Below are 23,753 nucleotides of genomic sequence, written 5' to 3' on the forward strand. Positions count from 1 at the left end.
TATTCAATGTCAGGGGCATGCATGGCTCCTGGTATGTAAACTGATCCAGGCGTAAACCAGGCACTGGACAATATTCAGACTGATGTCCAGTTAACTCAGTGCATAATCTTTTTTTTTTAAGTTCAAACATTCTTTATTAAAGAATTTTAGAAAAATACAAACAGAAACAGCTAAAGAAAAATTAAACAATACAATAGTGATATAATAACACCAACACAGTACCTGAAATCTAAGAATAACAGAAAACAAAGTATCCAGCTTAGAGAAGGACACGGGGAAAAAATCTGTCCCCGTCACTGCCCTGTCCCCGGCCCACCGTCCCCTTCACCGCCCCGTCACTGCCATTCCCTTCACCGCCCCGTCAGCGTCGCCGCCATCCCCTTCACCGCCCCGTCACTGCCATCCCATTCACCACCCCGTCACCGTCCCCGCAGCATCCATATAAGCCTTAGTACTGCAATATTTAGCTTATTCCTTTCTTATAAATCAAAGTTCTGGCTGCTGAACTAGAGAAAGATGTTCAGCTGGCAGGGCTTTGTTTATAAATTTTTATCAACACAACTAATATACTACTTTATCCTAAAGCAAAAAAGAAATAAATAAATAGAATTTTTTTTTCTACCTTTGTTGTCTGGTTTCTGCTTTCCACATCTTCACATTCAATTCCTTCCATCCACTGTGTGTCTTCTCTCTGCGTCTTCCATTACTGTGCCTCTCCCTTCACCCCCCCCCCCCCCAATTGGTCTAGCACCCATCTTCTTCCCTCCGCTTCCCCATAGTCTGGCATCTGTCTTCTTCCCTTCCAGCGTCTTCTCTCCACTCTGTCTTCCACATTTCCCTTCAGGGTCTGTTCTTCTCTACCCTCTTTCAATGTCTGTTCTATTCTTTTCTACCACCTTCCTTCACCATCTGTTCCTTTCTACCACCCTTCAGCTCCTTTCGCGTGGCTTATCTATCTACCTTCCTCCCTCTTATTTTCGTGGCACGTTACAATGTAATTTGTGCAAGCCGCTGGAGCCTGCAAGCTTGGTCCCTGTCCCATCCCCACAAACCATCTTGCTTCTGTGTTCCTATTTTCCCCATTTCTAATATCTCCCCTATGTATCTGGCATTGCCCCCCCACCCCTGTGTCCATATACCATCCCCATGGCATGTCACCTTTATGTCTCTGTCCCTATGCCCCATGCACATAATTTCCCCTCTTTCTGTTACCTTCCTGTGTCCAGATTTCCCCATCTTCCTCTTCCATACCAGTGTGTCTCTTCTTTTCAACCCCAACTAGCTTCTCTATCTCTTTCTTCCCCCCTCCTGCTTCCAGCATCTGGCTCACCTGCCTGTCCTACCCTTTCTTTCCTGCTGTGGGTTTCTTTCTTTCCCTCTTCATCCCCTTGGCCCAGAATCTTTTTCCCTTTCACTCCCTCCTTCCTAGTGTAAGTCGAGATCGCACGATCCAGCAGCCCTCACCCGCCAGATCACAGCGTTTAGCCAGCTCCCTCCCTCCACCTCACCTTATATGCCGAGTTTGCCGGCTTTCTTTTTCCTGAGCCGCACGCGTTCAAAAAGCCGCGCACATTCGGCTGCGCGAGTTGATCAATCTCTTCTCCTGCAACTTCCTGTTTCCGGTTGCGTCAGAGGAGAAGATTGATCAATTCGCGCAGCCGCGCATGTGTGGCTTTTTGAACACATGCGGCTCGGGAAAAAGAAAGCCGGCAAACTCGGGATATAAGGTGAGGTGGAGGGAGGGAGCTGGCTAAACGCTGCGATCGGGAGAGTAGGGGCTGCTGGACCGTGCGATCCTTGATGCCTCACTGTGGAGACAAGACCATTCACCGCTCCACGGGGCGGTGAATGGCCTTGTCCCCATCCCCGCAGTGACTACTCTTTTTCTTTCCCCGTTTCGGCGGGTTACACGCGACTACTCGCGGCTAGCCGCGGGTAACAACCACCATGTCATTCTCTAATCCAACTTTCAAAAACAATAAAAAGAAAACAAATAAAATAAAAAGTATGTCTCATGATGTTAAATAGTGCTGAAAACATGACCATACACGTAAAACTATGTGATGACGAATAGTAAATAAAGTACTAGCTAACTCAAATTTATGAGTCAGACAGACCAAATTCCACCACATGGAAACATGTAGGTCACATTGAACCTTCCAATTTTTAAGGATCACTTTAAGAGCCAGAGCCAATAAAATGTCTAAGAGACTAACATGATCCTCTGACAATAGATCCTTCAATAAAGTGCTCCTCCAAACAACAAGCTGAAGGGAAAGATCAACCTTAAGTAACAGAATTTGTGAAATAATATCCCTTACATCTTTCCAAAAAGGTTAGATCAATTTACAGGGCCAGATTTTCCTATAGGCTAACTAGGCTTCAGCCTAGGGCCTCAAGATCAAGAGGGGCCTACATTCAAATTGTTAGCAAAATTAAAATTACACTCTTCTAAAAACAGTGAACACTAAAACACTGAACCGAAAATAGGAGAAATTCTACGCATATGACTAATAAACAAACATAAAAATGTATTGGTTAAGATCAACGCGTTCGGCTCATTGGGTCTGTTCGTTTGTATATACTAGATTGCACCAAAGTATAGTTCATATGTTCACTGATTGCTATGGCAAATATTGACGTGCTCTGGTTTGTTCTTGCATAAATAAAGTTCAGATTGGTGTAGATTGGAACAGACAAACGAACAGACTTATTGATATCCCGACATTCGGTTATAGTCGTGTTACTTCGATAATATGAAACACGTGTTAATGTTATTAGAAAAGATTCTGATTTTAGGATTGCATACACGATCATTTGATGTATTTTATTATCTCTCATGTAATTTACAAACTTAAAAATGGGAGGTGAAAGGGCCTCATAAGTGGAATAGCCTAGGGCCTCTTTTCATCTAAATCCGGCCCTGTATATAACATATGTATCAAAGTCCCACATTCAGTTTGACAGTGCCAACATACATCAGAAGGAAGATGTCCAATATGAAAAAGTTTTCTAGGAGTCCAAAGTGCTCTATGAGAAATAAACAACAAGGATTGAAACAAGGACGCTGACATTGATGTTTTAACAGAGGCACTCCAAAAGCGCTGCCATTGCAAAGGCATCAAACAGATAGATAAATCCTGTTCCCAGACCGAATGTAGGGCTCGTAAAGGAGAATCCACCAAAGAATGAAGATGTTTGTAAATCCTGGAAGACAAATGACATGAGTCCACATGCAGAGCAAAGTATCTAATAACATGCGGAATTTCAAGAGACAAATGAAGCTTGCTCTTAGTAAGACATTGCTGCAATTGAAGCCAATGAAAAAATTCACAATCTGCAAGCTGAAATCGATCCTGTAAGACATTATAGGACAGTAATTTCCCATCCCAGATCTCAGTACATAATCTAATCTAATCTAATCCATAATGTATTAATCACACTATACCAAAAAGGTTCAAGGTTATTTACTTTCAAAGAGGCTGTAAAATCTATGGGAAAATACAAAATAACATAACATAAAGGGACCCTTTCACTAAGATGTGTTATAAAGTCTTAGCTCAATAAGACCATTTTTACTGCATCATTAAAATGGCCAATTTTCTATTTCTCCTATTAGAGGCTATGTGCTAATGTTGCTATTAGTGTGTGGCCACTAAAAAATATTAGCAACCACAAAGGGAACAAACACCTCTGTACAAACAGCAACAGATCCCAAGGAAAGGAGCAGAGCATGCCTAGTCCTCAAAGCCTTTTTGTTATTAGCAACCAATAATAAAATCCAGGTGCAAAGCAGTCTTAGTCAATCATAAAAACATAATGCAAATCATGGACTCGACAAAGCATAGTTTCAGCTAGGGTGCCTGCATCAGGAGTCCCAAGAAAGGTTAGTGACAAACCAACAATGAAATCCAAATCCGTAAATATGTGAGATCAAAGCTGCTTTGTAGTTCTTTTTGACAAAGCAGCTTTGATCTCGCATATTTACGGATTCAAATATGATAAACTTCAACACATTAACATTCCAGGTTAGTCAGCAACAATCTAACTGTGGCCAAGCTTATATTTCACCAGGCATGACCTGCGGTATCATCAAATCATGCTTCCTCCCCTTGGTTTATGGCAGTAATGCATATGGACCATCCCTCCCCCCACTGCTTCCTGCAGAATATTTATTTTCCAAACTCCTATGGAACCATATCCAGATAGAGATGACCACTCAAACTCCTTTGTGCCATCGACCACATTCCTCCTGCTTTTACACACTAGTCTTTCAATAACTCATTAAGGTGGGCAGGCAGGACAGCATACTTTTCCACGCAAGTACACTCAAAAATTCCTTGCTTGCCAAGCTCCCACTTTTGCCGTGCACTAGTCTGTTTTAAGATTGGTGCTCATCCCAAGACCAAGTACGAATCATAATCCCTCCCTGTTCTAGGAGCTCTAAATCATAACCAAAGAACATAAAAACATAAGAACTGCCGCTGCTGGGTCAGACCAGTGATCCATCCTGCCCGGCAGTCTGCTCACACAGCGGCCCCCAAGTCAAAGACCAGTGCTCTAAATGAGTCCAGCCTCATCTGTGTACATCCCAGTTTAGCAGGAACTTGTCCAGCTTTAGTCTTGAAACCCTTGAGGGTGTTTTCCCCTACAACAGACTCCAGAAGAGCGTTCCAGCTCTTCACCACTCTCCGGGTATACGTTTGTACAGAATCTATCCCCTTTCAACTTTAGAGAGTGTCCTCTCATTCTCCCTATCTTGGAGAGTGTGAACAGCCTGTCTTTATCTACTAAGTCTATTCCCTTTAGTATTTTGAATGTTTTGATCATGTCTCCTCTCAGTCTCCTCTTTTCAAGGGAGACGAGGCCCAGTTTCTCCAATCTCTCACTGAACAGCAACTCATCCAGCCCCTTAACCATTTTTGTCGCTCTTCTCTGGACACTTTTGAGTAAGGGTGGGGCATCTCAGCCATGTTAAAACTCCTTAGGGAGGTCACCAAATTTAATTACCATTTGCATGCTTAAATTTATAGGACCTGATATTCAGACCGCAGGAGGCAGGCCGGCTATCTCCTGCAGTCAGCAGCGAACACAGAAATTAAATGCCAGGCTGTATCCAACAACTGGCATTGAATTTCCACAGTTTTTTTAGCTGCTATTTACACAGTTAGTTAAGCTGATATTCATCGGCTGGCCAAATAATTTATAGCGGCTAAAGATTGTGACCGGTCAGACTTTGTGTCTGACGTGTTTCAATCTAGAAACCCCAGGAGAGGCAGAGACAGGGCTAGGAAAGCTGTTTCCAAGCCCCACAGAGCCCAGCAGCCTACATTCCCTGAGTACACTAGGGAGAATTCCGCTGAAATGAGGTCCTATCTGACTATTCAGAAGCTGAGGACATGGAAACTCAGTCCAGCTCTGCTAGGTTTTTCTCCAAACCAATGAACATTAGGTTTAGACAGAATACTCCTGTGAAAAAACTCTGCAGTTACCAAAACATCTACAGGGGGAGTCCAAGAGAGCCTCAGAGCAGTGCAGGCACACTGAGAGCAGGACGGGGCTCTCACTCTGAAAAGCCTGCAGCTTTCTCTTTAGAATTAGAAAGGACAAGGAAGGGAAAGGGTCCTCTCTCCGGTGCTCAGCAGTCAGTCAGACCAGAGCACTTGAATAACCTGGAACCCATGGAAGTGGAGAATGTAGCTCCTTGCCAGGAATCTGAGGCCACACCTCAAGGGGAAGCAATGGAGGTTTGTGAACAAATATTTCCAGAACCTGAAGCAATGGAAATTGGTATTGCCTGCAAGGCTAGTAACTGAAAAACTGTGGGTTTTTTTGGGGGGGGGTTTTTGGGGGAGGGGGAAGTTTTCCAAGCAAGCCACTGTTTTAAAGGGAGGGTTGAAGAAGGACGGAGAAATACCAGATGAGAGTGGTGGAGTTGAGAAGGAAAGATGTTGATAATGAGTCATTATCCTATCCCGTTGTCCCCAAGTACAGCGCCTTTTTTGAAATTGTTACAGTGGATTGTTCTCTTTCTGAAAATGGAACATTTTGACATCTCAAAGCTGTGCTTGGGGACAACGGGATAGGCTACCTAAAAATGGGATGGTCCTGTTCAAAATGGTCACATTAGTCATATCACAACTACTTGTTAGTTTCTTTTCCTGTAAAATATTTGTAAAGAAATTGAAACAGTAGTTATGATATCCATGGTGCAACCAAACTCAATGGCAGAATCATGTATTGGGCAAGGAAAGACAATGCTAAAGGCCAAGCTGAAAAGCGATGAAGAACGGATACTAAGTAGTCTACGGTAAGCACAGAGAGACATTTGTGTAGGCTTAAATGTCTATATCTACCAATTAGTATTACAGTGGAGTATTAAGAGTAAAAATAAAGATCCTAGCCAAGCCCACAAATATACAGAAGCAATAGCTAGCTTCAAGACAACTGTTTCCTTCTGGTTAGTGATATTGCATAAGAAACATATAGGCAATAGTACTTAACATTTTTCTGTAGCTGTAAAAAAGTGAAAAGAAAAGAAAAATAGAACCCAATGCCAGAAAACAAGATTTTTATATGTAAACAATTAATATTAAACTAGAGATCAATAAACAAAAAATTCAGCCAACTTGATAAATTTCTTGATATGTTTAGGGAATTCAAATTTCCTTTATAAGGACCCAAAAGCAACCTTATTTTCATTAAAGAATTTCTGAACATTGGAGTAACTTTAATAAAGAGACAGAAAGCACAAATAATAGTCTATTGCCAGGAACGGCCTTAAGCAGGAGCAAGAGGGGGGGCCACACTGTGTTCCATGCTCTTAGATGCCATGTGCTTAACCAAACCAGCACCTCTTTTTCTCTCCCCTCCACCTCAAGTTCCGTAACTCATCCCTCTCTCAAGCTCTCCTGCCCATGGACCAGCTTCTGTAATAATCCTCACTCTGACCCCTCCCCAACTCCCCTCTCACTCCATGCCTATTTTACCTCAATAAGCTTCAGCCACCATGGAGAAAAAGAACCAGAGCCACATCGCAGGAGGAAGGGAAGATAGAATGGTCACCTGCCTGCCTGGTGCACGGGTGAAGGATGTGGCCAGCAGGATCACCAGGATCATAGACAGCATGGGAGCAGAGGACACTGCTGTGATTATCCACATGGGAACCAATGATGTGAGTGGACGGAAGTACAACAGGGAAGAAATGAAAGACCAACTCCGCTCACTCGGAAGAAAACTGAAGGTCAGGGAGGTGAAAGTGGCCTTCTCGGAAATCCTCCCAGTGCCAAGAGCAGATGGAAAGAGACAGGACGAGCTGCAAGAAATCAACGCCTGGATGAGAATATGGTGCGACGAAGAAGGATTCGACTTCGTGCGCAACTGGACGGCATTCTGGGGAAGAAGCAGATACTATAGAAATGACGGCCTTCACCTTACCAAACAAGAAGCGAGAGTCTTGGCAGATAACATGAGGAAGACCATTGAGAAGGCTTTAAACTAAGGAACAGGGGAGAGCCGACAGTCGACAGCCAGTCGATGGCCCGGGCATCAGATGATCCCAAAGATGGATCAACAAACAACTGCTCACATAAACGGGACAATCATGTTGAAATCAAAAGTGACAAGGAAAGAGTACAAGAAGATACAAAAAGGGCTGGGAAGACTAAAAAGTCCAAGAAGGCAGCAACAAGGGAGCTCAACTGCATGTACATGAATGCCAGAAGCTTGAGAAACAAAATGGGGGAACTGGAAGCACTAGCAAGACGAGATATCATTGGAATAACTGAAACTTGGTGGAATGAAGAAAATGTGGACACAGCACTGCAGGGATACAAACTATACAGAAGAGATAGAATAGGGCAAAAAGATAGAATAGGGCAAAAAGAGAGGGTAGATTCTAGCGGAGAAGGAATGACGGATGGAAAGGATAAACTGGAGTCCCTCTGGATAAGGATCCCAAACCAGAATGGAGCAGACACAAAAATTGGCCTCTATTATCGACCCCCAACACAGATGGAAGAAACAGACGCAGCAATGAAAGAGGAAATCAACCACGAATGTAGAACAGGTAACGTAACAATCATGGGAGACTTCAACTTTCCAGGGATAAACTGGAACCTAGGCACCTCAAACTGCGACAGGGAAACAAAGTTCCTGGAACTAATAGGGGACTGCTTCCTGGAACAAATGGTGGGAGAACCGACAAGAGGAACCGCAACCTTGGACTTGGTCCTAAACGGCATAAGTGGAAGGACATCAGATGTGGAAGTCACGGTCCCACTAGGGACAAGTGATCACAACAAGATTAATTTTAAAATCGGCATCGGAAAGGGGAAATGAACCAGAACCCAAACCACAACCTTTAACTTCAGAAAAGGGAATTACGACAGCATGAGAGCCATGGTTAAAAAAAGGCTCAAGAAAAGGACAGCCGAAATCAAAACTGTCGATCAAGCATGGTCCTTACTAAAAACTACTATCACCGAAGCGCAGAATCTCTACATTCCGCGGATAGCCAAAGGAAGGAAAAATATGAACAAAGGAGAGCCAGCTTGGCTGACTAAAGGGGTGAAGGATGCGGTAAGGGAAAAGAGGAACTCGTTTAAAAAATGGAAACGCGAACATACAATGGAACTGTCACAAGGCCGACCAGAAGTGTCACAAGGCAGTAAGAGACGCCAAAAAGATCTATGAGGAAAAGATAACACAAGAAGCCAAAAACTTCAAGCCCTTTTTCAGATATATAAAAGGGAAAAAACCAGCAAAGGAGGCAGTAGGCCCTCTCGATGATCAGGGAAGAAAAGGGTACATCAAGGAAGACAAAAAGATTGCCGATAGGTTAAATTCATTCTTTGCGTCTGTCTTTACCAGGGAAGACACTGCATCAATGCCCAAACCAGGGAAAGTATTCAAGGGAGAAATCAAGGATATCCTCACCACAGTGAGTGTGAACCTGGACATGATATACTATCAGATCGATAGGCTAAAAAGTAATAAGTCCCCTGGACCAGACGGAATTCACCCGAGAGTGCTAAAGGAACTTAAGGTAGAAATCGGAGAGCTCTTACAATCCTTAGCTAATTTGTCAATCAGAACCGGGAAAATACCAGAGGATTGGAAGATAGCGAATGTCATTCCAATCTACAAAAAAGGATCGAGAGGAGAACCAGGCAACTATAGACCTGTGAGTCTTACGTCGGTTCCAGGGAAGATGGTTGAAGCGCTAATCAAAGACACAAAGACAGCATAGTGAAGCACCTGAAAAATCATGACCTGATGAGAGACAGTCAACACGGCTTCAGGAAGGGGAAGTCATGTCTGACGAATTTGCTTCAATTTTTTGAGAAGGTGAACAAACATATTGATAGTGGACACCCGGTGGATATAATATACTTGGACTTCCAGAAGGCGTTTGACAAGGTTCCACACGCTAGGCTTCTGAAGAAACTACAAAGCCATGGAATTGAGAGGGAAATACTAAGATGGATAGCGAATTGGCTGAAAAGCAGATTGCAGAGGGTAGGCATAAATGGGAAGTTCTCGGACTGGGAAAAGGTGACAAGCGGTGTGCCCCAGGGCTCGATCCTTGGGCCAATCTTATTCAATATATTCATAAATGACCTGGAAGAGGAAACAACGAGTAACATAATCAAGTTCGCAGATGACACGAAACTATGTCGGTCAGTTGGATCACAAATGGATAATGAAGAACTCCAGAGAGATTTGAACCAGCTAGAGAAATGGGCGGAAAAGTGGCAGATGAAATTCAATATAGAAAAATGCAAAGTGATGCACCTAGGCACGAAGAACAAGGAACATGAATACAAAATGTTAGGTGTGACATTGAGCAAGAGCGAACAGGAAAGGGACCTGGGGGTACTGATAGACCGGACACTGAAACCGTCGGCACAATGCGCGGCGGCTGCAAAGAAAGCGAACAGGATGTTGGGCATGATAAGAAGGGAATCACAAGTAGATCGGCTAACGTCATAATGCCGCTTTACAGAGCAATGGTCAGGCCACACCTAGAGTATTGTATCCAACACTGGTCTCCCTACCTAAAAAAGGATATAACCCTGCTGGAAAGGGTACAAAGGCGAGCTACAAAGCTAGTAAAAGGTATGGGAAATTTGAGCTACAAAGAACGCCTCAGAAAACTGAGCTTGTTCACTCTGGAGAAAAGAAGAATGCGTGGAGATATGATAGAGACGTTTAAAATACTAAAAGGACTAGATAAAATCCAGCAAGATGCATCGTTATTCACGTTGTCAAATGTGACTCGGACGAGAGGTCATGTACTGAAGTTGAGAGGCGACAGGCCCAGGACAAATGTCAGGAAGTTCTGTTTCGCACAGCGAGTGGTGGATGCTTGGAACGCTCTCCCGGAGGACGTTGTGACGGAGACCTCCATTATAGGATTCAAGGGCAAGTTGGATGCATACCTCCTTGCAAATTACATTGAGGGATGCAGGTAAACAAGGTCTCATTATGAAGCACCTAGTTGGGCCTCCGCGTGGGCGGATCACCGGACTGGATGGACCAAGGGTCTGATTCGGTGAAGGCATTTCTTATGTTCTTATGTTCTCTAGAACCTTCCTTATGCCGAGTTCCTCCTCGATGTAACTTCTGGTTTTGCAAAACCGGAAGTTACATCAAGGTACTCGGCAGAAGGAAGATCCTGGAGCAGGCCTTTGATTCTTTTCTCCATGGTAGCTGAAGCTTCTCAAGGTAAAATAGGTGTGGGGCGAGAGGGGAGTTGGGGAGGAAGACACAGAGATGCTAACTTGGGTGCAAATTTTAATTTTCACTGTGGGAAAAAGGCTCTTTACCACTCCTCCAGGGTGGTGGAAGGCCTTGCTCTCGTTCCCATGGTAAACTGGGTGAAATGTTTCCTATTCCTGTGGGTTTCACGTGAAAACCCATCCCTGTGTCATTCCTAGTCTCCAGGTAGAGGTGACCAATACAAAGACTGTGTCTGAATTCAATAAAGTGTGGGGCAGGCACGTGGGATCTCTTAGGAAGAGGAGATAGAGAATGCTGTGGATGGGCAGACTGGATAGGTCATTTGGCCTTTATCTGCTATCATATTTCTATATTTATAATTGCCCCATTTAGGCTTATTCATTTACACTTGCCATAGACCTTGTATAAGTGTCATATCTAAATTAGGTGAACCAATGCCAACACACTATTATTCTATAATGGAATCTGGGAAGACAGATGCAATTTTAGTATAGGTGCTCCCTGGGTTGCAATGGTCCACCTAAAGGGGTTACCCAGTTATAGAATTGTTGCTTAAATCCTGTTAACTTCTGAGTACAGTTTATTAAAAAGAATGTAGACGCGAGTTTTCAGACATGTCTCCATTTCTATAGATGGCCTCCGTAAAAAAACTGCTTAACCATATAGGCATGGGTGTAACATAGGCGTGGCGTGGGAGAGGCATTGATATGGACATCAGTTCACATATTTGGGCACCACAGTATGTCTATGTAACACAGAAAGTGTGGGCATACTTTTCATTGTGGTTTGGGCTTCAGCTAGGCGCAGCTTTCTATGGGCAAAACTTAGGCACGCTTTGGACGTTCTCAATGCGATCTTCTAAATAGGGTTCAGGGATGTTAATTTTGCTTTATTTAACTCCAAATACATTTAATAAGTCACCATATAAACAGGGCACATCAATACAAACATATTGCAAGCAAAACCTACTAGTTTTCTGGCCAAACAGCAATGTTATTTACTAATTAGAGCACATGAAAAAAAACACAGCTTTAGGTTTCTTGCTCAAAAAGAACCCTTTTAGTTTCATTAAACAGTGTTTCAATCAACTCATTCTTCCAAGAGATGCAAACACATGACATAAATATAGAGATTGTACAGATAACTTAATTTGCAAAAGGGTAAAAACAGAAAAAACAGATACAGACCTTAGCATGGCTTCTAGTTCATTGCAAATGGAGGTGTACAGCTGCACAATGGTTTATTATTATTATTAGGATTTTTATATACCGCCTATCAAGGTTATCTAAGCGGTTTTTACAACCAGGTACTCAAGCATTTTTCCCTCTCTGGCCCGGTGGGCTCACAATCTATCTAACGTACCTGGTGATATCTATCTAATGGTGACCTCATTGTGAGATCATCAAGGTGCACCTGCAAGGTAGAATGCCACAATTAAAATAGGAGTATAAATACGAATAACACAATTCATTGTGTTATTCATATTCATATTTATACTTCTATGACAAAATTAGGTTTAGAAGATGAAAGGATTGGTCTAGCACCATTATATTTAAATTAATCACTACTACAGACCTTTCTAATTTTTCACAACCAGTTTAATTGATTGGACAATTATAATAGGAACATGTGCTGGGGGCAGTTATTTTGGATTTGAACCCATGACCTCTGGAAGATAAGCACAGGGCTTTTACCCATTGAGCCTCAGCTGCTTCCTTTAAGTTAGGGGATCCTAACATGAGAGCTTAGGATATCCTAGCCATATGCAGGTCAAAATCAGTTTGCCTGCAAATGGCAGACTGGTGTTAAAAATGCCAAAGTCCACCATCTATACTCTCTTATCAGAGCAAATAGGAAGCTGTAAAAATTACTGGAGATGAGGAGGGATTTGAACCCATGACTTTCAGACAATGAAAGCAGTGCTTTAAGCCATTGAGCCAAAGCTGCTTTCTTTCAGGTACCTCTGATATCATACCTAAGCTATGATATCACTGAGCAGTCAGAGACATCTACCTGGAAGCTGCTGTGGCTCAAAAGGTAAAAGCCCTCCGATCATAAAATCCCAAACAACTGTCCCTCAGCACATGTTCCTATTTTAAATTGTAGCATTCTATCTTGCAGGTGCACCTTGATGATCTCACAATAAGGTCATCATTGTGCAGTTGCACACCTTCATTTGCAATGAACTAGAAGCCATGCAAAGGTCTGTTTCTGTTTTTAACCTTTTGCAAATGAGCTCATTGGATCACTGCTTAGTAAGACAAAAGGGTTGTTATTTTAACATGAAACTAAAGCTGTGTTTTTCATGTGCTGTACTTAGCAAATAACATTGCTGTTTGGCCAGAAAACTAGTAGGTTTGGCATGCAATATGTTGGTATTGATGTGCCCTGTTTATGTGGTGGTTTATTAAAAGTATTTTGAGATAAATAAAGTAAAAATAAAATCCCTGAACTCTATTTAAAAGATTGTATTGGAAATGTCCTAAGCCCGTCTAAGTCCTATCCACAGAACTCATGTCTATCTGAAGCCCAAGCTACACTGAAAAATAGAACGGCTTTTCAATCACCTACAATTTCCACATTAGATGGATGTACTATGACGCCCACATATATGTTAATAAGTGAAGAAATGTCCATATCAAAGCCTCTCCCACGCCTAAATGGCTAGGCACAGCTTTTTCCAAAGGGCGCCCACAGAATTATGGGCGCATCTCGAAACTCACGTCTACATCCCTAGAACGCCCCTCTGCCAATTATTGCTTGTTAAGATCCTTAAATTGCTCATTAACCACTTAGTTTAGATGCTTAACTCATACCAAAAGTTAGGCGGGACTTAGGTGGGCTTAGGCATCCTTTAGAGAATCAGGACCCAAGTACAAAATGCATAGTTAAAAAAGGGCGTGTGTTTGAATTAGGTGCTTAGTTTTGAGTTAGGAGTCATTGGGCGCCTAACTTAGGTGCAGGCATTTATGCCAAGGGTGCTCCTAAATGTTACAATGCATGTGTAGGTGGGCGCCTAACTAGTCGGCATCAATTTTTTTTGGGGGGACATATATAGAATCAGGCCCTTTATGAATATCTTAACAGAACTAATCATCATGGAAAATGTATTTCTGCAGGACACAATTCTCGTATTTGAACTACATTTCCCATTACTTTTGATACAGAGGATACTAGGAAGATCCTACTGACATTGGCCTGCTGTATTTCTGGGCCTGATCAATACAAATATATTACTGTAGATCATTTTACTATCAAATGGCATTCTGACTATTGGAAAAAAGTCTACATAGTTTTATTTACTATTTTCAGGTGTTACAAATGCATTTACAATTCCCAATTAATATGATTATGTGCTATTCATTTTTTAAATAATACCTTACCTTCTTTTAGATGTCACACACTCTGCTGAACACAAATGCATCATTAAAATAGTTGTAAGTAAAGTACTGTCCTTTGAGGATACTGTAATTGTTTTTCTTTTCTTTACCAGTGGTATAATAAAATGCTAATACATGCAGATTATACATAATCTTTAATGCATACTAAAGAGGCAGCATTTAAAACCCAAGTACCTTTTGTTGATGACTTGTCATTCCATTATTACTTTAGTTTTCCACAATGTGCTAAATTGCATGCTTCAGCACTTTTTTTTCTCTGTTTACATGCACAGAAGACTAGAACAATTATGTTTTCCAAATGAAGAAATTTTTAATCAAACTAATTCTTCAAGAGAATTCTAGAAGGAAAACAAACACTGTCTACATGACAGCCATGCCAGCTCAGAAAAAAGAGAGAAAAATTGAAATACATGAGAAATCAATGAGGCAATAATTGTGTCATGGGTCCAGAGAACAGCAGTCACAGCTTTGCATGTATTTGTTATTGCATGCAATTGTCTTACATAATCAGAATTTGAAGGAAAGCAAAAATAAATAAATATAAAAAGGGGAAAAAAAGAAACTACCTGCCACCCTAAAGCTAATTCCAAGATAAGACTCTTAAAACCACCTTCCTGCTACCTTATTCTGTGATATTTATAGGAGGTTAAAGATAGAAATTACAGTGTGAGAGACTATACATTCCTGATTATCCTGCAAACTTAAATCAGTCCTCTCGGTCTCACACCTGGGGCCTCCACTGCAGTGTAGCTGTCATTTCTGCTATTCATGACATTGGATTGATGACAGTCATTCGCTGATGAAACTGTGTACATCATTCCTGTCCGTGCTGCACTGGCCAGATGGACCCTGACCATCCATCGCCTGTCAGGGACACATCTGTTCACATTGCTGCTAGGGATACTAACAAGTCTCTAGATTTCCAAAAGGACAATGTCAGCTGGATAACGCACCAAATGATGTTGTATGCTTGTGTACTGTGCATGCCTGTGTGTAGTTGTGCTTAGGCAGCGTCTTTTGTTACCATAAAAACTGACAGTTTCTATTAACACTGTTTAAAAGCAGCTGCATCTATCTTCTACAATAGTAAGCTCGACTGGATAAAGCATATAGCACAAAACGAGGAATTTACATTTTTTGATTCTTCATGAAAATTGTTCATCTGATAGAACAGATTATTATATGGAAATAGTATACGGTCATTTTGTATTATATATATGTGGGAGTATTTCTGTGTTCCTTTCTAAATCTCGTATTATTCATGAACCTTATTCCGGTCAGACTTAACTTGCTATTTTGATCCAAAGGAGAAAAGAATATTTTAAATATCAAGCTACTGTACAATTTTCATGAATTAAAAAGAAACCTAACTTCTAAAATGATTAGTGTTTTCTATGCTGACCCTTATCCATGCCCGCAGCATAAATTTTGCTTCCTTTATTGCAGTGCACAATGGGCCCCTTTTATCAATCTGTGCTAGAGGTTTTTTGCACAAGACGGTGCAGTAAATGCTCCGACGCTCATAGAATACTTACCTCGCTATTTACCTAAAACCTTTACCGTAGCTATTTAAAGGGGGGAGGGGGATAAGTTTGCATGTCCCTGCTATTCTCAAAGAAAATACTTCTGAAAAAGGTAATGACACAATAGCTTTGCAAGAAGGATAAAACTTTTTTTTTCAGGCAAGAGATTGTTGTATACTTAAACCTAGAAAGAATTACTTTCTGATAAAACAAATCTCTCTTCTTAAACAGATAAAACTGCATTAGTTTCTCAAGGGGCTACAAAGTGTGCAAGGCAAACCACTCACCGCATTAACAGACTCAACATATGACAGAACCAGAAGGAAGATCAAAACAGCCAACAGAACAGTTTCTTCAGCTTGCTGTGGAGCCAGATGCCTGCATTAGAATTGGACCCTTCCAGTTGTGCATAAGGTCCCTCTGCTACTTGATGAAACCTGCTTTTCATATCTATAGTATAAAAGAAAAATGTTCTTTATTTTTTTTTTTCTTGGGTTTTTGTTTGTTTATTTAGGTAGATTTAATTCATTACAAAAGCGCCTATTAATCTCAGGATTAGTCTTTCTGCCTCAACGGATTTTGTACATATTTTGGTAAGATAAACCAAATAATAATAGTTCTATTTGAAAGCAGCTATGATATTTCTTGTTGAAAACATCTATCCATTTTATTTATCTAGCTATCTTATCAATAAATAGATTGATATAGGTATATAAATATATGAATAATAATAATAATAATTTATTTTCTTGTATACTGCCCCACCAACAGTTCTAGGGGGTTCACATCAAAGAAACTGAAACATTTCAGCAGACCATACAATTTCAAAAACACACTTCTACATACATCAGACAAATGTAGCAATAGCTAAGATGCGATTTCAACTCATTGCTATCATTAAAACATAGGTTAAAAATAATTATAAAACACAATCGTAATAAAAAAAAAATCAGCATTCTTGTTTATCAAATAGATAAGTTTTTAATAATTTCCTAAATGTAAAGTAAGAATAGGCTTGAACAATCAACGGGCTTATTTGCTTTGTGATGAGTTATTTTTTAATATGGATGTTAATAGCATTAACATACTTTTGTGAATCTAGCCCTCTAGTTTACAAATTAGCTAAATACATATTTATATATTGGGATTTATTAACCGCCTTTAAGAAGAGATTCACCCGAGGCATACAGCAGTATACAGGAGCCCTTTAACCAAACTGTGTTACTAGGATTTTTGCAGAGAGCGATCGAGTATAGGGGGTGAAGTACTTCTGTGTATGAAACAAGAGTAGGACTTGGGGATGAGCGTGCCTGATGATCTTAAGGTAGCAAAAGAGGTAGAAAAGGGAATGGTCCAAGCCAGAAGGATACTCAGGTGCATAAGGAGAGGACTGGCCAGTAGGAAAAAAGAGGTGATACTGCTATTGTAAGTCACTGGTGAGGCCCCATTTGGAATACTGTGTGTCATTCTGGAGACTGCACCTTCAAAATGATATAAAGAGGGTAGAGTCAGTTCAGAGGAAGTCTATTAAAATGGTCAGCTGTCTATGTCATAAGACATATGCAGACAGACTTAAAGGTCTCAATATCTATGCTTCGGAGGAAAGGCGGGAGATAAGGGATATGATAGAGACATTTAAATATTTCTGTGGCATTAATGTATGAGAGCTGAGCCTTTTTCAAATAAAGGGAAACTCCAGATTAGGATATGTAATCACCAACTTCTCTGACCTGAACTTCCAAGTAGTGAATCGGACTAATTTAGTGATACACTCTAAATATCTTATTTCAGTGGTCCCCAACCCTGTCCTGGAGGACCACCAACCAGTTAGGTTTTCAGGATAGCTCTAATGAATATGCATGAGAGAGATTTGCATATAATGGAGGTGACAGGCATGCAAATCTGCTCCGTGTATATTTATTAGGGCTATCTTGAAAACCTGACTGGCGGGTGGCCCTCCAGGACAGGGTTGGGAACCACTGTCTTATTTGTCATGTCGACTCCATCACAGCAATTAAGAGAAACTGCTTGAAGTTTCTACTTTTTGTACTTTTATTACAATGTTATCCTATGCTTATCATATGAGTATCAAAAAGTGGATGATTGCTCTTGATGGACTTTTATACCAATTGGGTAATGTCACTTATGTCTGTGTTTATTGGTCCCTGCATGATATCAATATGATTTTATTTGTATCAAGTACACACAATGATTTTTGTAAGGATTTTATGATCAATTTATCATCTAATTCATTTTGATAATGGTTCCTGTTTAAAAGTGAGGCACATACATCAGTGAGCCTGGCTAATGTAGGTGCCTAAATTAATTGATTCATAGGCTTAATTAGTGCCAATTGTCACTTAAGAACTTGTAATTGATATTAATTGTACTTAATTGAAAGTTAGACTCACAACCTGGTAGGGCACATATTACAAAGTGGTAGGCACCTAGTCCAAAGTGCCTACCTAAAAGTGGGAATGATTAGGGGCAGATTGTGGGTGTGTTTTCAGGTTAGGCACCTATTTTTGATTTAGGTGTTGGGCACACAACTTAGGAGCACTCATTTAGGCCAAGAAAACCCTGGCATAAATAGAGTGCACCTAAAAGTTAGGATGCACCTAAAAGTTAGGATGCATAGCAAAGCCTAACACCACTTAGGTGGCACTAAGCGCAATTCTATAAAGTGCACCTATGATTGAATCATGCTTAGCACCACACTAGTCAACGCTGATTTTTTTTTAGACGCCACATATATAATTTGGGGATTTGTATATAATATGATTTTGATTTCATTTTAATTTGATATGTTTGTATTATGATCAATAATACCCTCTAGATTCTATGATTCTATGGGTCAATGATTGGCTGAGTGGCAGACTTCAGAGGGTGGTGGTTAATAGTACCCTCTCTAAAACATTGGAGGTGACCAGTGGAGTGCCGCAGGGCTCGGTCCTGGGTCCACTCCTTTTCAACATATTCATAGGGGATCTGACTCAAGGGCTTCAAGGTAAAATAATACTATTCGCCGATGACGCCAAACTATGTAATATAGTAAGTGATTGCAGTTTACAGAATTATATGGCGCAGGACCTGCTTACATTGGAAAGTTGGTCCTCAACCTGGCAGCTAGGCTTCAATGCTAAGAAATGTAAGGTCATGCACCTTGGAAGCGGAAATCCATGCAGGACGTACTTCTTGAACGGAGAAACTTTAACTAGGACTTCAGCAGAACGAGATTTAGGAGTAATCATCAGTGCAGACATGAAAACTGCCAATCAAGTGGAGAAGGCTTCATCTAAGGCAAGGTAGATATTGGGTTGTATCAATAGAAGTTTCGTCAGCCGAAAGCCTGAAGTCATAATGCCGTTGTACAGGGCCATGGTGAGACCTCATCTGGAGTACTGTGTGCAATTCTGGAGGCCACATTACAGTAAAGATGTACGCAGAATTGAATCGGTTCAGCGGACGGCCACCAGGATGATCTCGGGGCTCAAGGGTCTCTTGTATGAAGAGAGACTGAACAAATTGCAGCTCTACACTCTCGAGGAATGTAGGGAGAGGGGAGACATGATCGAAACATTTAAGTACCTCATGGGACGTGTCGAAGTGGAAGATGATATTTTCTTTCTCAAGGGACCCTCGGCCACAAGAGGGCACCTGCTCAAACACAGGGGCGGAAAATTTCATGGCGACACCAGAAAGTATTTCTTCACAGAGAGAGTGGTTGATCATTGGAACAAGCTTCCAGTGCAGGTGATCGAGGCAGGCAGCGTGCCAGACTTTAAGAATAAATGGGATACCCATGTGGGATCCCTACGAGGGTCAAGATAAGAAAATTGGGTCATTAGGGCATAAACAGGGGGTGGGTAAGCAGAGTGGGCAGACTTGATGGGCTGTAGCCCTTTTCTGCCGTCATCTTCTATGTTTATATGTTTCTATATATGGTGCTCAAAATTGTGCACCCAAATTTGAGCACATTGCTGAGACTTGCATGCAAATTAATTGATTAACAAACTCTTATCCAGTAATAATTGAATGCAAGCAACCACTCATTAGAATATGCATGTGAATCTGGCTTTTTTTTTTTTATAAGGCAGGATGCCTAACTCTCATAGTACATATCCCAAAAAGGGTCAAAGTAGGGCATGGCCATGGGAGAAGTATGCTATAATAGCACACAAATTACACTTCACCAAGGGTATTCAGTCAAAATAGACCAACTCAAAGGGTGGGAAGACCTTAGCCACCCCTTTAGTGCCCTTAAGTGCGTATAGATTTTACCACGATCCTCAGCGGCACCACTTGGAGCTCAAAACAATCTCATTGCTCCAAGCTTTACGTCAATCTCATTGCTCCAAGCTTTACGTGTCAACTCGTCATCGGATTATTATTATTTTTTTTTCTCATTCTTATTTGTGTTTTTCTTAACTTTTGTGTATTAATAAAACTTCAATGTTAGCACTTAGTTTAGTAATTTTAAGCATATCACTTAGCTTAATCATGTGGTCTCTGGCAGGGGATTATAACACCGACATGTTTCACTATACAAGCTTTATCAAGGATAACCCCTCAGTATAATATACTGCCAAGCTCTGTGACCACTATATCTACAGAGATATAGCTTGGAGCAATGAGATTGTTTTGAGCTCCAAGTGGTGCCGCTGAGGATCGTGGTAAAATCTATACGCACTTAAGGGCACTAAAGGGGTGGCTAAGGTCTTCCCACCATTTGAGTTGGTCATGGGAGAAGTATGGGCATGCCAGGGGGGCGCTCCAAAAGTTAAGTAAACAGTTAAAGATTATTATTTTAGCATGTCTTATTTGGGTGACATCATTTATACCAGGTTTCAGCAGGTATAAGCCTGGAACCCAAAGTGCAGTGCAAAAATAAGCACTATGGGGGAAATTTGATAAATGGCACCTAGATTATATGCAAGGCGCTCTATTAAGGGATGTCTAGCAATGCCTAGCCAAAATTCACAAGCAAATTAAATTTTTCTTAATTAATTTAATTGGCATGGTAATTGTCTATGTCATTAAAAACTTATTTACAAAATGTAAACAATGATTAAGAGTTCCGCACAGAACTCAAAGCAGCACCTAGCAATGCTTAAGTTGGGTGCCTACTGATGCCTACCGGTCTTCTGAAAAGTAGGTGTGCAAATGATTAATTGAAAGGCCCACACAGAACTCAGTGGCACCTAGCAATGCCTACCAGCACCTAACAATACATATCTGAAAAGTAGACATAGTTAAAGGATGGGGATTAGGCATGGTATGAGTTAGGCATCGCTAGGCTTCTGTGGTAGGCACCAGTAAATTCAGCCAGGAAAACTCTGGCCTAATGTACCAGTGCCTACCATTAGAACACCTAGCAATGCTTAAGTCATTTGGCACTGCTAGACGTGATTCTGTAAATAGCACCTAGCGGTTGATTGACAACTGTGCCGAGTGGCGCCATTAGGCACCATTTATAGAATCGGGCCCTATGTTCAATTATATAAAAAACACATACCTTTTATAAAATAGCAGATAGTGCTAATAGTTTTTAGTATCATTTATAGAATTCCCCCCATGTGTGTGTAGATCCTACCTCCCTTGTGGGTGGGTGGGTGGGTTAAGCTGGCAAATAGTCTTTCATTCATATAGAATCTAGCCTCTATGAAAAAGCTCCGAAACAGTCTGCATCTTTAGCTCAAATCAACATCAGTAGTCCCTCTTCCATGTACACTGTCCACTCAGGATATGTTTCTCTTCCCTACTCCTCTGAACTCCTCTTCCACTAACAACTCCTGCTCCTACTTGGAGACAACCAGCACTCTTGCTTCTCCAAGTCTCTGTTGCTGTATCAGGCAAAGGTACATCACAATAGGCTATTCTTACATTCTTGGATTTATGCAAATTAATCCATTCAAAGTCCACCCCCTTAGGCAAATGGACTTTATTTCCAGAAAAGACTGGCACTATTTCAGCGGGTTTTCTTTAGCATAGACCAAACCTGGACTGACTCCTTTCTGGACCAAACTCTTTGGAGTGCAGTCCAACAGCACCTGCACAGGGCAAACCTTAACATAACCTTAAAGTCCTATCCTTCAAACTCAGCTGTTAGTCCAACTCAAATTAAAGTTCAAAGTCCATAGTTAATAAGGTAAGTACCTCCTTAATGCTTGTACTTCCTTAAATCCAGTCTCTCAACCCCTCAGGATTATATTCTCCAGTAGCAGGAGGAAAACACAAGTTTTTTTTGCTCTTGCTCCTCTTCCAATTTTTCATCTCTACATTATTTCTGGGGAAGTCTTTTATGGGGCTCTGACCTCAAAATCCCTTCATTCCTTTTAACTGTCCCACCCATTAGAGATTGTCTCTTTCCCTCTCACCCTTATAGGACCCTCTTTCCAGTTCTCCACTGGCATGGGAAAGAACTCTCTAAACAGTCTTTCCTTTCTGGGTTCCGGAAGCTTTTGGCCCTAGTAAGGCTTCCTGGGCTCAGTAGTTTGTATTCCTCTTTCCCTTCTTAAAAGGGCAATGACCCTATTCCAATTAGACAAGTCCTGTGCCTGCTAGATCTTAAAGGGTAAGAGAGCCAAAGCTCCAAGAAAGGGCACGAATGATAGATAGATAGATACAATAACTACTCACCCCTGACGCAGCCCCTTGGGTGAAATATGTCCATGTTGGGCATGTGTGAGAATCTGGGAGCTAAAGTAGTGAATAAAGCCTGCAATTGTCTGCAGTTTTGTCTTTTAAAATCCACCATGAGCAGAAACATAAAAATATTACATGATAGCAGATATAGCCTGAATGATTTATCAGGTTATATCTACTATCTCCTCTTGGAAGTCAATGCATGTATACCCACTACTTTTTTCTTAATGAACTAGTTATTTAGATTACTCCTGTAAGCCCTCATTCTAGTGCAATAGAGATGGTATGCTGAACCACAGGGTTATCCATCTATGCTTGTGAGCATACTGCAGAAAATTTCAATCACAGCTTTCCAACTCCTCCTCCATCTCTATGGTCTCTACTGCCTCCTTCAGTTTTTCCTTCTTTAATGAGCATGAAGGTGTCTTTCTGATCTGCTCTGTTTATTTTTTTATTGTTTTGCAATGTTTTTTGTTTTTGGGTTTTTTTTTTGGCTTGTTCACAGATTTTTTTCTGTGGTGTCAGAGATCCAGGTTCAAAGGGAGTGCTCTTCCTCTTCATAGAGGAGCAGACATTTAAGTCTGCAGCTAGCAGGTGTATACCTCAGGGACCTGTACAGCCAGTCTGCTGAAGATTTGTGGAGCTCAAGGATCCGAGCCCTCAGCACTTGCTCCTTTCCTTGACTTGATTAGCAACTTGAACGCAGGGTGTTAGACATCATTAGTGGTTCTTTGGGGCACTCAGGGTGGCAGATGCAACTTTGCTTATCCCCCTTTCCACATAATGTGTCATGGACCTGGGGGTAGAAGATCAGTCTGACTAATGTCTGACTGGCAGCCTGAAGACCTTGGCATGGGAACTGACCACTGGAATGAGGCAGAGAGCTTCTCCAGATCCAGCTACACTTTCAGGGAACTGAAGCTGACTGCAGCAACATTTCCCCAGCACATGATATGTGAGTACAGGCTTATGCAGTATGTTATGTAATCTCTTTTTCCAGAGCTTCTCTTCAAATGAAAGAGTACTATCGGAGGGGGTGGTGGTGGGGGGGAGGTCGTCAGGAGGGACTGGGCATCCCTCCGGCCACGATCATTTGTGGAGGGGTTCGCAGGTGTAGGCTGGAGAGATTATGACAGATGCCAGTTAGAGAATCATGATTTTAGACGAAGGTCCCTCCCACGCCTAAAAGGTCTTGTTTTGGGAGTTTGAGACTTATGAATTTTGGGGGTTTTTTTTTGAATAGGGCTTAAAAGGTAGAAGTATTGGTGGTCTAGGCGATTAAACTCCTAAACATACAGGTAGGCCATTCTAAAAAAAAAACAACCCACATTTTGGATGTTTCTTTTTTTTTGAGAATGGACATTTCCTTGCTGCCTACTTTGGGCACCTAGGGCCTTAGGCCTAAAGGGGACTTAGACATTTTTTTAAATTATGCCGCTCT

General features: G+C 41.4%; 1 long non-coding RNA gene across 2 annotated transcripts in view; it reads right to left on the reverse strand.

Annotated features, from left to right (window-relative positions):
- LOC117360709 overlaps window positions 1-23,753 on the reverse strand; it is a 47,044-nt gene that overhangs the window by 17,690 nt on the left and 5,601 nt on the right. Inside the window, exons 2-3 of one of the 2 annotated variants that reach the window (XR_004539491.1) lie at window positions 15,955-16,117; window positions 2,955-3,207 (exon numbers count right to left, since the gene is read on the reverse strand). This is a non-coding gene — a long non-coding RNA (uncharacterized LOC117360709). Of the gene's footprint in view, window positions 1-2,954; window positions 3,208-15,954; window positions 16,118-23,753 lie in introns of those variants that run through there. The other variant, XR_004539492.1, reaches the window with a different exon arrangement.

This window comes from Geotrypetes seraphini, chromosome 5 (genome assembly GCF_902459505.1).
Source record: "Geotrypetes seraphini chromosome 5, aGeoSer1.1, whole genome shotgun sequence".
Taxonomy (NCBI): Eukaryota; Metazoa; Chordata; class Amphibia; order Gymnophiona; family Dermophiidae; genus Geotrypetes; species Geotrypetes seraphini.